At 55.7% G+C, this 14201-nt stretch overlaps 1 long non-coding RNA gene across 2 annotated transcripts; it reads left to right on the top strand.

Moving 5' to 3' along the window:
* Positions 1-11530: 11530 nt before the first annotated feature.
* LOC106724022 lies at positions 11531-13895 on the top strand. Of its 2 annotated transcripts, none has more exons than XR_001359774.1 (2): positions 11531-11843; positions 13613-13895. It is a non-coding gene; the product is annotated as an uncharacterized LOC106724022 (long non-coding RNA). The 2 variants fall into 2 exon arrangements; XR_001359773.1 differs by having other exon boundaries at positions 11531-13507.
* The last annotated feature ends 306 nt before the right edge of the window (positions 13896-14201 follow it).

Below are 14201 nucleotides of genomic sequence, written 5' to 3'. Positions count from 1 at the left end.
TGCGGGCTGTTGGAAGTGGCGGAAGTCTGAGAGCAAGGGGTGACATCGATCCGCTGCCTCCGGCACGCCCCCTACTGGGGACCGAGCCCACAGCCGGGCCTGTGCCCTGACTGGACTGAACCTTGACCTCCTGGTTCATAGGTTGATGCTCCATCACTGAGCCACACTGGCTGTGCCCAAGGGTCAGACTTTTGTCGGTCCTCCCCCTCTCCCCCTCTCTGGTGCTGACTGCATGTGGCTAGGAGTTGGTCTGCAAGCAGGTGGGCCTTGGCTGGAAATCTGGAACTTGAGGGATGAGGGGAAGAAGCCAGTGGCTGAGGGAGCCTCCTTGGGGCGTTCCAGCCCAGCTGGAGGAACTGCCGGAATGGAGGCTCAGCTCCCCAGCCATGGGGAGCCAGGCTCCAGAGCTCTGGGCGCCTGTTTGGGGGACGTGCTTCAAGTGGGAGCACTGTTAGCCCCTGGGCACGGACAGCTCGGGGCGGGAGAATGCGGTGACGTTTCTTCCCGGAGTCCCAGCCGGAACCTCTGGGGAGTGTGGAGACTGTTCCCCAGTCATCTCTGAGGTCCGGGGGCCGTGCGTGAATCTCCTCCCACTGGACAGTGACCTCATATGTGGGTCCCTGTGGCATTTCCCGTGTCCTGCAGGTCTTGGTAACCGTGCGGTGCGCCTGTCTGTCCGTCTGCTCTGCTGGCCTGACTCTGCCGTGCAGATGCCAGCGGGTCTTAGAAGATTCCAGGGAAGGGAGACACGCTCGGGGTTCGGGCAGATAAGAGTAGGACCTCGTTACAACCACGGAGGCACCTGCTGGCCAGGAATGAGTCAGATTTAAGAGCTTTCAAGGCACCTTTCCTGAGAGTCACACTTTTTAAAAAAATATATGTTTTCATGGATTTTTTTGAGAGGAAGGGAGAAGGATAGAGAGATAGAAACATCAATGATGAGAGAGAATCACTGATCGGCTGCCCCCTACTGGGGACAAGTCCTGTAACCAGGGTATGTACCCTGACCCGGAATCGAACCGTGACCTCCTGGTTCATAGGTAGATGCTCAACCACTGAGCCATGCCGGCGGACACATGTGCACATTGTTAACAGGAATAAGGATGGAAACAGGACTGGCATGGAGAGGAGAGGTGGAGGGAATCCTCCTAAAGGCATCAGTGGCAACAGAGCGGCCTCGGCTGCTATACATTCTCTCTACTGGCTTCTCTGAGTGAAGTGGGTCCCTCCAGCCTCTTTGCTCTTGAGCAAACAGTAGTTGCAAAATTAAAGAAAAAGATCTTAGAATTTTGAGCAACCTCTCTGAACCTCAGAAATCATGTCCTGTGGCTCTAATGTGTGATTTTACCATTTAGGATTTATTTATTTACTATCATCGAAATGTCACAAAACATGGCAAGGATGCAACGAACACCAAAACGCATGCATTGCTTTGTCTAACCTATAAATTCATTTTTAACGACCAATTGTATAGAATGTATGCAATTAGAATTTTAAAATCTTGAAAATTGTTAAAACGAATAATCCGAGATAAATACATTCTTTGGGAATTTTTGGGAGAAAAAACGTATTCCTGTCAAAGGGGTGCAATGGGCACTCACTCCTCTTTCAGAATGTCTGTGCATCTCTTGTGTTGGGTTCACTCCGTTTTGGAAGCCAGTGTCGCAGGGCGAGACATACCTGTGGAAATGAGGAAAGCAAGAAGGGCGTTAAAATGGGGGTGCAAGCCAGGAAATTCATCTCCTCCTACAGGGGATCGACCAGCTGGATTGTACAGTGCTTTACTCTCCCTCCCCCCCCTCCTCCTCCTCCTCCTCCTCCTCCTCCTCCAGCTCCAAAAAGCTTTATTGTTTCATTAGGTCCAATGCATGTTAAAGGGCTCCAGGGGGTTAAAAGGCTGCCTAGTGGCTGCAGGGAGAGGCTCAGGCAGGAGCCAGACACCAGGGGATGCAGAGGGGCCCCTCAAAGGCCTCTGGGCTCCAAAGGGTCCTGGTCGTGTTGGAGGGGAGTGCGGGTGCCGTTTCAGCGGCTGGGGCGATGCCCAGGCCTGCAAGTGCGGATGAGAGGCGGCTCAGACTGGGCCACGGAGGCCAGTAGACAGCCCGGTGCTCCCTGCCAGAGGTCACGGGGAGGTCAGGTGCTGGCGCTCTTTCCAGTCCTTTGTCCCCATTCGACGGAGGACATGTCTGACCCAAACACAGGCGCCTCTTTCCGAGAACACCTGTCGGTCGGAGAGCAAATGTAAGAGACTCCTTGGCAACGCCTGTCTCCAAAGGCCACGTGTCTGTCCCATTCTGTCTGCGGCCCTGCCACACGCTCCCCGGCTGCTTTCTGTTGCCAAAGAGCGAGTGTTCTCTTAGCTGTGCGTTGCTTTCCTGCAAAGCCTGAAGGTGTTTCTCTTCTCTTCCGCTGGTGTCCGAGCGGGGCTTTAAGCGGGTGAGCTGGATTTCAGCTCAGCCCTCCGCGCCCTGCGGCCTCAGCGGAGCTCCGGGTGCTCCCGATGCTCCTGGAGTGGAGGTTAAAGTTGAGGGTGCACCTGCACTTCAGCGGCGGCGAGTCACACCCCTACTTGGTGCCCAGTGCGCCCCTCCGTCTCCCCCCCACCCCCCGGGGCTAGTGTCGCACGTGAATCCAGGCAGAGGACACCCTGCCTGGCGGCGGTGTGTGACCCGCCTCGGCGACTAAGTGGCCAGCACTGTGCTCAGTGGCTGTTTCCCTCCGCCTGTCTGGGCAGCGGAGAGGGAGCCCGTCTTCCTGAGGATGAACACGTCAGCGGGCCCGTCGTCCGTCATGTGACAGGTGCCATTTATGAGCCTCAGGAGGCAATTACCCTGACGGCATTGTCCCGACCGGGGGGAGGCAGGGCGGTTTGCGGACAGAAGCAGCGTGCTGGCTGTTGGGAAGCTCCGTCTCTGTGTCATGTGTCAGTGGCCGCGATCATATCGCACCTGTGTATGGAGTTGTGGCTGAGAGCCCAGCCCTGAGCGGATTTTACACGAGTGGGCCCCTGTCATCACGTGGAAACGCTCCGAGCAGGTCCAGAACTCCACGTGGCGGAGGAGCTACTGACCCCGCGATGAAGTGCTCGCCTGCGCTCACTCCGCTGAGAAGACGTTCAACTGGCCTCTCCCTCCGTGGCCCCTGTGCGTTCCTGCCTCCCAGCCAAGCAGGCCTGGCCCGGCCCACAGAGCCCAGCTCTCCTCCGTCCTTCCCTTCTCAGGGTTGCTTGCGATCATGACAGTAAGCGTCCCGGACACGGGGGAGCCCCGGCTGAGAGGGGAGCCCTGCAGGAGGGAGCCCAGAGGCACATCCCCAGGGGCCAGCTGCCCCGGCTGGAAGTGGGGGCCCGGGGAAGCCGCTGAGGCTCCTGACAGCGATGCGCAGAGAAGCAGCTTTTCCAGAAGCAGACGAGGGGCCTCCTCCCCTCGGTGCGCTGACCCTCCATGTGGCCTTCGGGGCGCCTCTAACTGTTTGGTGTCAACACTGAAACGCTCCATCGCATGGCCTCCGCCTCCGCCTCCGCTCGGGGAGGTTTGCTCCGATCCGTCTCCATTCACAGAGGCGCTTTCCCCACGAAGGGCTGGCTGACCCGAGGCCATTGGGAGAAAGCAGGTCCGGAGGTGGGGTGACTCGGATGCAGTGGAGCCGCCCTGGCCATGACCACAGGCTGTCCGCGTTGTCGGTGTTTATAACCCACAGTGAGCCCGGGTTAAGCCTCATCGTGTAACGGACGCGTGTCCGCCTGCTGCTGCCACATCCCGAGGGGGCTGACTTTGAGAGCCACCTCCCTTCCTCCGTCAGCCAGTCCTTCCAGCATCCCACAGTGAGCAGAGCCCTCTGGGGTATTTACCAGGGACCTGCATTAAACAAATGTTTTTTTCTTTTTAAATATGTTCTTACTGATTTCAGAGAGAGGAAGGGAAAGAGAAAGAGAGAGAGAAACATCAGTGATGAGAATCATCCGTCGGCTGCCTCCCGTACACCCCCCACTGAGGGTCGAGCATGCAACTCGGGCATGAGCCCTGACTGGGAATCGAACCCGTGACCTCCTGGTTCATGGCTCGATGCTCATCCACGGAGCCACGCCGGCGGGCACAACTCTTCATCCTAATGGAGAGAGCACTCGTCTTGGAGCCGAGTCTGCTGCTTCCGCCGCTCTGGGAGCATAGAGACCCTCTCGTCTCAAACGCTGAACCCCCAGCCTGGCCATCGGCCCCGGAGTGAGTGCTCAGTTTGTTGCACAGGTGAGGGAAGGAGGGAGGGAGGGAGGGATGAAACGAAGGAGTGAAGAAGGAAAGCGAGCCTCCCTAAAGCACGGGGCAGCATCCCTCGAACCCAGCACCTTGCAAGGCCAGGCGTCGGACCCCTCACAGACCGGTCTTCGGGATTGGGGGGTGGGAGCGAAAGCCATAAGGACGTTTCCTGCAAAAGAGCGGACGTTCTGCAGACAGAGTGTGAGGAGGCCCGCGGGGATTTCTAATCTAATGGACCGGATCCTCTGGCCCTTTCCCCTCCCTCAGCCGGGGATGATGTAACTTAAAAAGCTCGGGGAGCTTCGAGCAGATCTGAAGGAGCCAGTGGTGACATGAAATAGGCGTGTTGGTAAAGTTGCCGGTCGGTGGGTTGCAGCCACGTGTGGATGAAACCAAGTCACAAGACCATTTTGTTCTCTGTTGCCTTCCAGCTTCTAATTCCGTCAGGGGAACGCCTTTGTGTCTGAAATGCGGGGATAAGTTCAGAAGGAAATGAGCCCCAGGCACAAGTAATAAATAACACTTATCTATTATTTAGAGACATTAACAAGTTCTCCTCTGTATCTACGGCTTTAATGGGGGGGGGCGGGGAGGCAGAAAATAGCACCCAGAGACTGACATGCTGAGGGACCTCAGATGCCATGAGCGTGTCTCCCTGTCCCCTGGCCGATGCCACAACGGGGCACACATTGTCCCGGAGAAAAGGCCGGGAGCTGTCACACGGATGGTCTGAGAGCCTCCGGTCATTGTGAATAATTTTAAGGGAATAAATAGTAGCCCGGCCAGCGTGGCTCAGTGGTTGAGCATCAACCTATGAACCAGGAGGTCAGGGTTCGATCCCCAGTCAGGGCACCTGTCTGGGTTGTGGTCTCGACACCCGGCGTGGGGGTGGAGAGCGTGCAGGAGGCAGCTGATCGATGACTCTCTCTCATCATTGATGTTTCTCCCTCTCTCCCCCTCTCCCTCCCTCTCTGAAAAAATAAAATAAAGGAATAGAGTGCTTTGCTACCCAGAAGAACGGGAAAGGGGACATAGGAGAACGCGTCACGTCAGCACGTTCCTCCTCACGGGGATGAGCCGCGGTTCCCCGGGGGCGCCCTTGGGTGACGGAGGAGAGCGCCTGGTTCCCTGCGGGTGCCAACAGCGTTCAGATTCCAGACCACGGGTTTGGAAACTCCGAAAGGATATTTGCTTTTGATCCAAGTGTTTCTGAACTGCATCCTCCCCCGGGACTGTGGCACATGAGCAACGCCCGTGTTCCCGAGCCCGAGGGTCAGGGCGCTGCTTGATTTTCTCAGCAAAGAGCCTGAACCCTAAAATGTGGGCGATGTCCACACCTCAGCTCCGTTTCTGCTCTTAGAAACAGGAGTGAGCATTCCGAGGCCCTGCTGTCAGGCGCTAGTTCCCGGCGCCCGCGGGCCGCATTCCCGCTTTCTGTGCTTGTTGATGTTGACCTGAGGGCTGGTCACACAGGGAAGGAAGGTGGTTTCAAGAAGCCCCTCCTGTGCGCTCAGCATTTTGACCCAAACCCTCAGGCGCTCCTGTCCCCTTGCCCACCAGGAGAACCGCAGGCGTCCACGCTGCCTCCAGGGAAGTGAGGCCCAGGTGAGCGCTTCCACTGAGCAGACCTGGGGGGCAGAGGGTCTCAGAGCTCCTGAATGCGCTCCGAGGGCATTTACCCGTCTATATAGCCGACGGAACGTCCACTGTGGAATCGCCCACGGAGCAGGCGGGGTGTTTGGGGGCTCCGAGCGGACCCCAGAAGGAGGGAGAGCCTCAGACTCTAGCATCCATTTCAACTCCACTTTTATAGCCATTTTCCCCTGAATCTCCCTTTGAAGAATGGATATTCGCCCTAAAAAAAAAGAAAACTTTGCAAAGCATTGTTATTGTTTGTGAGAGGTGAGGTGAAAGAAAGAAAATAGTGTGCCATAGTCTTTATTATTATTGTGGTAAAAAGCACGTAACGAAAAACTACCATTTTAACGGTTTCTAAGTCTCAGCAGAGCGGTGGTAACCGAGCGGGCGTCGCTGGGCAACACATCGCTACAACGTTTCTATGTTGCAAAACGATTCCTTTCCACACGGCAATATTTGACAGCATGGCATTCTGCTATTAATTGCTCATTTCAGCCTGTTTTTAAATCTGCCTCCCTCCCTTTTGGCCGATTTTGCACGCCAGCAGGCTGGAAGGTGCGCACTTCCCGCTCCCGGCTGTACACGCGGAGGCGCCTTGGCCGGCTGAGCTGCGCCCCTTTGTCCTTGAATACCACGCCCCGGCTTTATTTACACAAGGAGGCCGCTACGGCCTGGGTCTATTTTGGACCATTTAGTTCAACCCCTCACGTGACGGATGAAATAGGTTCAAGGAAGCCGAGTGACTGGCTGGGAATCACAGAACCAGACAACCGCAGCACGTGGACCGTCTCCTCATCTCCTGATCAACCTCACTCAGCTGCTCAATGAGCTTCACTTCTCGTTCAGCTGTCAGCGGATTATCCGCGGCCTTGCACATGGAACCCTCCGCTCCATGAGCGCTCCGGTGCCTTATCGCGTCCTGCGGGCCGGGAGGGGCCGGGGAGGGGGCAAATATTAGTAACGGGCTGTGTCCACTCGCTCCCTCCCTGCGCCGGGCGCGCACGAGGGCCTTTACTTAGGCTGCCTCACTTTGTTTCAACTTTAAAAACGTATCTTTGAACTTTATTTTAAACACTGTCAAGTACACGTAGCATCACAATGACCATGTTAACCATCGTGTTGGCGGACAGTGCGGAGGCGTTAGGTACGTTCACGTTGTCGTGGAACCAACCATCCCCCTCTCCGTCTCGGGAGCTCCCATTGAACACTACCTCCCCACCCTCCCCTCCCTCGGCGGCCCCTGCAGCCACCCTTCCTCCTCTGATTTATGACCTTGACCCCTAAGGGACCGACCTCATGGAAGGGGAATGGCTCAGCATTTGTCTTTCTGGGACCGGCTTTTCCCGTAGCACCAAGCCCTCCAGTTTCATCCACGTGGTAGCTGTGTCAGCGGCTCCTTCCCTTCGAGGTGGGGTATATTCTGGTTGTGTATGCACCACATTCGGCTTATCCGTTCACCTGCCGGGGGTCGGGCTGCCTCACCTCTGCGGGAGCTTGTCACCCTCATCTCAGGAGAGTTAGGCTGACCGGCTGGCCTGGCCTCGGATCTGAGTCAGGCTCCTCCACGCCCGAGGCTAGACCCCGTGGGGCTGGGAGTTCTGCCTGTCACCCCTCAGAGCCTTATCCGCTAGTGGAGGTAATTGAGGAGCATTTAGTAACCTTTAAAAACTGACCAGGTTTTTAACCTTTAAGGGCTATTTACTTGCAGGGAGTAAGGTATTTATTCCAAGCAAGTTCTCATGGTATGAATAGATGGCAACATTCAAATAAAAGGTGGAATTTTGTCCCCAAGCACATAGTTCCTTAGCAAAATACAAGACGTAAAAAATCAACTCCCACTTTTAAAAGTCATCATGCCCTTTTAGCGGTGGAGGGAAATATTACCGGCCTGTGCGACTCTGCAGTGAAACAGAGCAGAACCAACTGAGCATTAAAAATCTCTGTTCCCAGTCCCAGCTCCAGGCCCGGGCATCGCGCTAAATGCGGATTCCACAACCTCATTTCATCAGCCTGCAGCCATGTGAGGTCAGCTCTCCTCCTGACCCCTGGGAAGGGGAAGAGAGGTGAGGAGAGAGGCTGGGTAATCAGGGGATGGGGGGTTTTGAAATGTGCCCCCCGCCCTGTAAGGCTATGTTGAGATCCTATTAGTGTTTAAAATGTGACCTTGCCCGGCGGGGGTGGCTCAGTGGTTGAGCGTCAACCTATGAATCAAGAGGTCAGGGCACATACGCAGGTTGCAGGCTCCATCCCCAGTAGGATGTGTGCAGGAGGCAGCTGGTCAATGATTCTCTCTCATCATTGATGTTTCTCTCTCTCTCTCTCTCTTCCTCTCTCAAGTCAGTAAAGATGTATATTTTTTAAAATGTGACCTTTGGGAACAGGGTCTTTGCAGAGTTCAGTTTAACAGGTCCCTGGGGGGCCTTAATCCACTAGGACTGGTGTCCTTATCTACAGGCAACTTGGACACAGATTGAGACACAGAAAACAGGAGGCCGCGTGAGGGGAGGGATGCTTCTAGAAGCCACCGAAAACCGAGGCTTGCCAGCAAATCACAGAACGGGGAAGAGGGTAGGAAAGGTTTCCCTGGAGCCACAGACAGAGCGTGGCTTCAGGCTTCCGGCTGCCAGAGCTGCCCGACGACCCAGCTCTTCCTGTTGGTGAAGCCCCTGGTTTTGGAAACATGGTTGTGGCAGCCCTGGGACACGAACACAGTCACTTCCCAAGGTCAAAAGGACGGCAGGTGATGTGGCTGGTGTTTGGACACAGGCTCTAACTAAGAGTTCAGTCCAAAGTTATCTGCTACTATTACAATAACACTGTTAGCAGGGATCATGAACATTGTTATTATCTATACCAGTGATGGCGAACCTATGACACCCGTGTCAGAGGTGACACATGAACTCATTTTTTTGGTTGATTTTTCTTTGTTAAATTGCATTTAAATACATAAAATAAATATCAAAAATATACATCTTTGTTTTACTATGGTTGCAAATATCAAAAAATTTCTATATGTGACACAGCACCTGAGTTAAGTTAGGGTTTTTCAAAATGCTGACACGCCGAGCTCAAAAGGTTCGCCATCACTGATCTATACTGATAAAAGGGTAATATGCTAATTAGACCGGACATCTTCTGGACGTCCTTCTGGACAAAGCCATGGTGGCAGGGGCCGAGGCAGAGGCAGTTAGGGGCAATCAGGCAGGCAGGCAGAGTGGTTAGGAGCCAGTGGTCCTGGATTATGAGAGGGATGTCCGACTGCCGGGCCTAAACCGGCAGTCAGACATTCCCCAAGGGGTCCCGGATTAGAGAGGGTGCAGGCCCAGCTGAGAACCCCCTCTTCCCCACAACCGGCCTCTAGTTCATAATAAACTGTGGCACTATTGCTAGTCCCTTTACCCTCAACCATCGCCAGGACTACAAGTGGGGGTTACTTGTCACAGATGCAAAGACCCATTCCTCTCGACCCAACTGTATCTGAGGTCTGCTATCTGTGTTTGAGCCGCTGGCCTGGTTCACTCACTGGACAGTCCCCCTTACGGGCAATGTGTCCTGAGTGGTGTGTCCAGGCGCCCGAGTCTGGGGAGACCTTTGGCGGAGGGATCACTCATTCAGACCTCGCACAGAGCATGGTCCTGGACCCACAGCCACGCATCCTGAGCGAGGGGAAACTGCGCACCACTCAGTCCCGGGTGTGGACGGGATTTACCTGCAGACAATCGTTAGAGCCCTGAGCTCTGCGCTCATGGTTAGCATCCGAACGTGCATCCACAGAAACATCACTCAGCTCCTCCCTTTCCCGGACCTGGAGCTAATTGGTTCCATGGAGACACACAGACCGCGCTCCCCGCACATGCGTCAGAGGCACGCTTGGTGGTGACCCGAAGCTCAGGACTCTCGCTTCCAAGTCAGTAAAGTGTGTGCGTGGAGGGCTGGGGTGAGTGCAGAGTCACTCTGGGTTCTTTGTCGCGATCACAGTGGATTAGGATATTTTTTAAGGGGAAGCAAGTTTAGCAGAACCAGCCCAAATGGGTCATCCTCTCCCTGCTCATCCCTCGGCTGGAGGCCCACGTGATTTGTCGTGGAAGAGCACCCGGGATCGAGTGGAAAGCAGAGCGACCGGCTGTTCTAGGTTCACAAAGGAGCCCCGCCCCCGTCTTTGGGGGAATGCTGACTGGGCCGTGAGGGCAGAGCTGGCAGGACGTGCGGAGATGCGCTTTCTAATTTAGGTTCTGCTAAATTAGGTTCGCTGGCTGGCGTTGACTCTCTGGGGAGGCCCGTGGTCCCGTGACCTTGGCTGAGTTACTTGTGAAAAAGGAGATGCACAGCTCAGAGCTGCAGCCCGGGGTTCCTGGGAGGGCGGCCGTGGTGTGTTTGTCCGCGTGGTGGTCCTCAAAAGCCGGGGCACCCCGCGGAGCCCCTCTCCTTGGCTGAGTGTCTGCGTGACGTCAGCATGCAGTTCCTAGAATGGGCAGGCGAAGAGAATCATGGCTGATAGCCGCCAACGGTGTATATTTCCTTTCCCACTTGCCTTGTGTCATAGCTTTGGAGTCAAAATAATTCCACAGCCCTAGCTGGTTTGGCTCAGTGGATAGAGTGTTGGCCTGCAGACTGAAGGGTCGAGGGCACATGCCTGGGTTGCAGGCTCGATCCCCAATGTGGGGTGTGCAAGAGGCAGCTGATCCATGATTCTCTCTCATCATTGATGTTTCTCTCTCTCTCTCCCTCTCCCTTCCTCTCTGAAATCAATAAAAATATATTTAAAAAAATAATAATCCCCCAAATCTGTATTACACTCCAGGTATGCCACAGGACTCCGACTGTGTCCAGGTGGGCGAGTCAGGGCCAAGCAGGGACTAGCGCCAGCCCCACCCATCCACCTGGGCCCTGCCTCCTGCAGCTGCCCCAGCCGCCTTGCCCAGGCCCGGGCTGCAGCTCGGAACCATGTCTCGCCATCCAGCTGCCCACGTTGCAGAGTCTGCTGCTTCGTCCCTAGCGTGTGGCGTTCGCTGACAGTCTGTCCTGTCACCTTGGAGCCCCACCTCCAGTGTCCACCCTTTGCTTGAGAAATTAGATCCCAAAGGGCAGATCTCAGAGTGGCCAGGACACTCGCTCTTAGATGGCGAATCCGTAACATCATCCAGGGCTCCCGCACGGCCGCCTCCTGGGTCTCGGTGCAGGAGCAGCTCAGGGAGGGAGAGCAAAGGACCGATTTGCCCGATTCGCTGGAAGCAGCCAGAGCGGCCGCTTCCTGGATCCCGCCCTCTTTCCAGATTCTTCTTCCAGCCTCAGCGCCCTTCCTTCCTCCCCCAACCGCCAGAGACTGTCCCCTCGCAGCCGTTAGCTGGCCCTGCAAGCCATTCCAAACCGGTGAGCTGAAACAGTGCACATGATGACGTCTGGCGAGTCCGGGGCTGTATTCTGGGCGGGGCTGGCTCTGTGGGGCTGGCACGTCTGGGACGGCCCCATGCACCTGTCGGGAGGTGAGTCTCATCAGGGACAGCGTGTCCCAAGCGCTCCCTCCTCCCCCTCCCGGAGGCTGGCCTCGGCTGCTTCCCCATGATCAAGGAGGGCGAGCCCCAGCGGCTGCTTCCCCATGATCAAGGAGGGCGAGCCCCAGCGCACAGGCGCTTCCGAGATGGCGCCTGCATCACATGGACGTGCCATTGGCCAAGCCCCGAATCAAAACCGGGCCCGGGAAGCTGTGGTTGTTGCATGCTCATCACTGCAGATCCATTCAGTGAGGCCCAAACTCCTTCCCGTGGTTTTCATTCTTCCTGAACGCATCTGCCATCCCCCCACCAGGCCACGCTGAGTGCCACGGCTCCCCCCACCAGGCCACGCTAAGTGCCACGGGCAGGGCGCTCCGGCCAAACGCACCGGGCTGTTTCCAGTGGCTGCCACGCTGACTGGTCCCCAAGCCTGGACCACATTCACCACAGAATAAAAAACGTAAGGCCTGCCACGTGCTGGCGGGCTGCGGGGCCGGAGGGAGGGAGGCCAGGATCCGGTAGGAGCAGGGCTCTGGTTTTACAAGAGGAAACTTCCGGAGGTGGTGGGGATTACGGAGCCCGGCAGTGTGAACGCACCTCATGCCACTGAGCTGGGCACTGGGACATGTCAGGATGGTTGGTTTATTTGTGTGTTTTTACCACAATTAAAAACAAACGTGTATGGATATTTAGGGAGAAAGCGGAAGGGAGACAGAGACACGTGGGTCTATTGTTCCACTTGTGGATGCTTTCCGGGTTGCTTCTTGTATGCGCCCTGACCGGGGCTGGAACCCACGGCTCCCGCGGGTTCCTGCCATGCGTCCTCTTCTTGTCTTGCCTCCTGACCTGCCCGCCCCGGACTCGGGGCACAGCTCACTGTCAGAGCAGCATGTGGAGGGTCTCGGGGCTGAGGCCCAGGAGCCGGAGGAACTGTTCTCGTCCCTCTCCACCCCTCCCCACGCTCCCCCGACATCTGTTGCTTGTCTGGAGCGCCGGGGGCTCAGTTACAGACGGAGACGTTTCTCAGAGGAAAGGCATGCGGCTGAGACACACCTGCCGCCCGGTGTCTGTCAGCGTCGCTGCCTCCGGCCCGAGAGCCTCGCCGGAGAGGGAGCAGCTGTTCTCACGGGCAGTGAGCTGCCTGGAGCCCAGACACCTCCTCCTGACCCAGCTGAGATGACAGGGCGGCAGCGATCCGTGGGCGCCCCGGCCTTCTGGGCGTTCCGTGGCCCCGGGGCTGAGCTTGGCATTGGAAACCAGAAGACTCCCGTGAAATCCAGGCCTAACCTCTCTGTTCGTGAATTGCCTAATTTTAGGCAAGTGCTCCCTCTCTGAGCTTCTACTGTTTTTATCTATAAAACAAGTAAAACAGTGACACAGTGGTGTGTGGCGGTCGGACCTGCTGACAGTCATCGGCATGGAGACGAGAGCGTCGCCCGCACCCTCCTCCATGACCCGATGTAGCCGGGCAAACTAGGGAGAGCCTGCACCCACATGGTGTCACAGTGGCCTTCGGACTGTCCCTCTGCTTCCTCGACAGCAGAGCTGGACATCCCAGTAGGTGCTGTGCTGTGTGAGTTGTTCAGGCAAGAGAGACGGTGTGAACTCTGAGCATCGGGCCGGTTTAAAGCCCCCGCAGCCACTGCCCTGGCCTCCACCAAAAGCGTACGACTGAGTCCGATGGATTCCCAGGCGTGATGCGCCCCGAGAGCCTGCGCTGGGTCCTTTTAAGCCGATTGGTTCAGGCTCGGAGGGTGACTCAGATTTCTCGCCAGGTTGGCCAGGGGCTGGGCCCATCACCGGGGCAGGAAACCCCGCAGGAGGAATGTTGAAGGTGAGGGGGAAACGGGCTGACTCAGAGACTCTCTCGGGGGAGGGTCTCACAGAGCAGGTCTTCCTCTGTACTGGGCTCTGGAGCACTCCAGAACCTTCCAGTCAGAACCAGTGAGGAGACTCGAATTCTGCGGGCCTGGGGGTGGGAGGCTGGGACGTGCATTTCTAAGGAGGTCGCTCATGGGGTCGGAGGACCACACTGAGAGCAGCCAGGGTCGAGCTCGAGGAACCTCCAATGGTTTCCTTCCGAACCAGCTCCAGGATTTTGAAAATCGGCCTTCTCGCACATTTGTGAGTGTGTTACCTAATATTTTCTTTGTTTAAACAAAGGATCTGACTTCCAGTCTGTTGTCACTGTTCATATTGTAAAATAAAATGTTACGTCTCTCTTTGAAGTGCACCTCCAGGTGTGCAAACCAGTGATTCGGTCATCGCCATCTATTTAACAAGACACTCCAGCGAGTCTGTCCTGCGGTCAAACACTACACCCCGTTCCTTCTTCTCACTGAACCCGAATTCCCCGTCAGCTTCCCCATAGAGTCGTGTCCCGAAGTGCTGCATGTTCCTGTTGAAGGCTTCCGTGGTCTCTCTTCCTACTTAGCTACCCCCCCATAGGCACATACACCAAACATTGTTTTTATGTAAAATTTCTCACGACCACAAAGTCTGAATGTTAAAACATTTCTTCTGGATTCATTGATTTGTTACAATTAGTTGGCAGCTGATGGAAATAGCACACAATATAACTTTCTGTAAACACTGCATAGAAGGGTGCTGGAAGTGCACTTTTTCATGAGATGATCGGTGCTGTGGTTTTAAATTAGCTCCTACATCAAGGATCAGCATTACTTGTTGTTAGAACGAGACTTGATGAGACCTCCACTCTTTGTCACGTCTCTGCTTTATTTTTTAAATAGCCAGGTTACTCAATGCTATGAGCACCTGAAAGATAAATGCCAAAAGCACATTCTATTCTAGCATCAGG

Source organism: Myotis brandtii, unplaced genomic scaffold, assembly GCF_000412655.1.
Source record: "Myotis brandtii unplaced genomic scaffold, ASM41265v1 scaffold693, whole genome shotgun sequence".
NCBI classification, from domain to species: domain Eukaryota; kingdom Metazoa; phylum Chordata; class Mammalia; order Chiroptera; family Vespertilionidae; genus Myotis; species Myotis brandtii.
The sequence above is the reverse complement of the archived record's forward strand: the minus strand, read 5'-3'. Positions and strand labels throughout refer to the sequence as shown.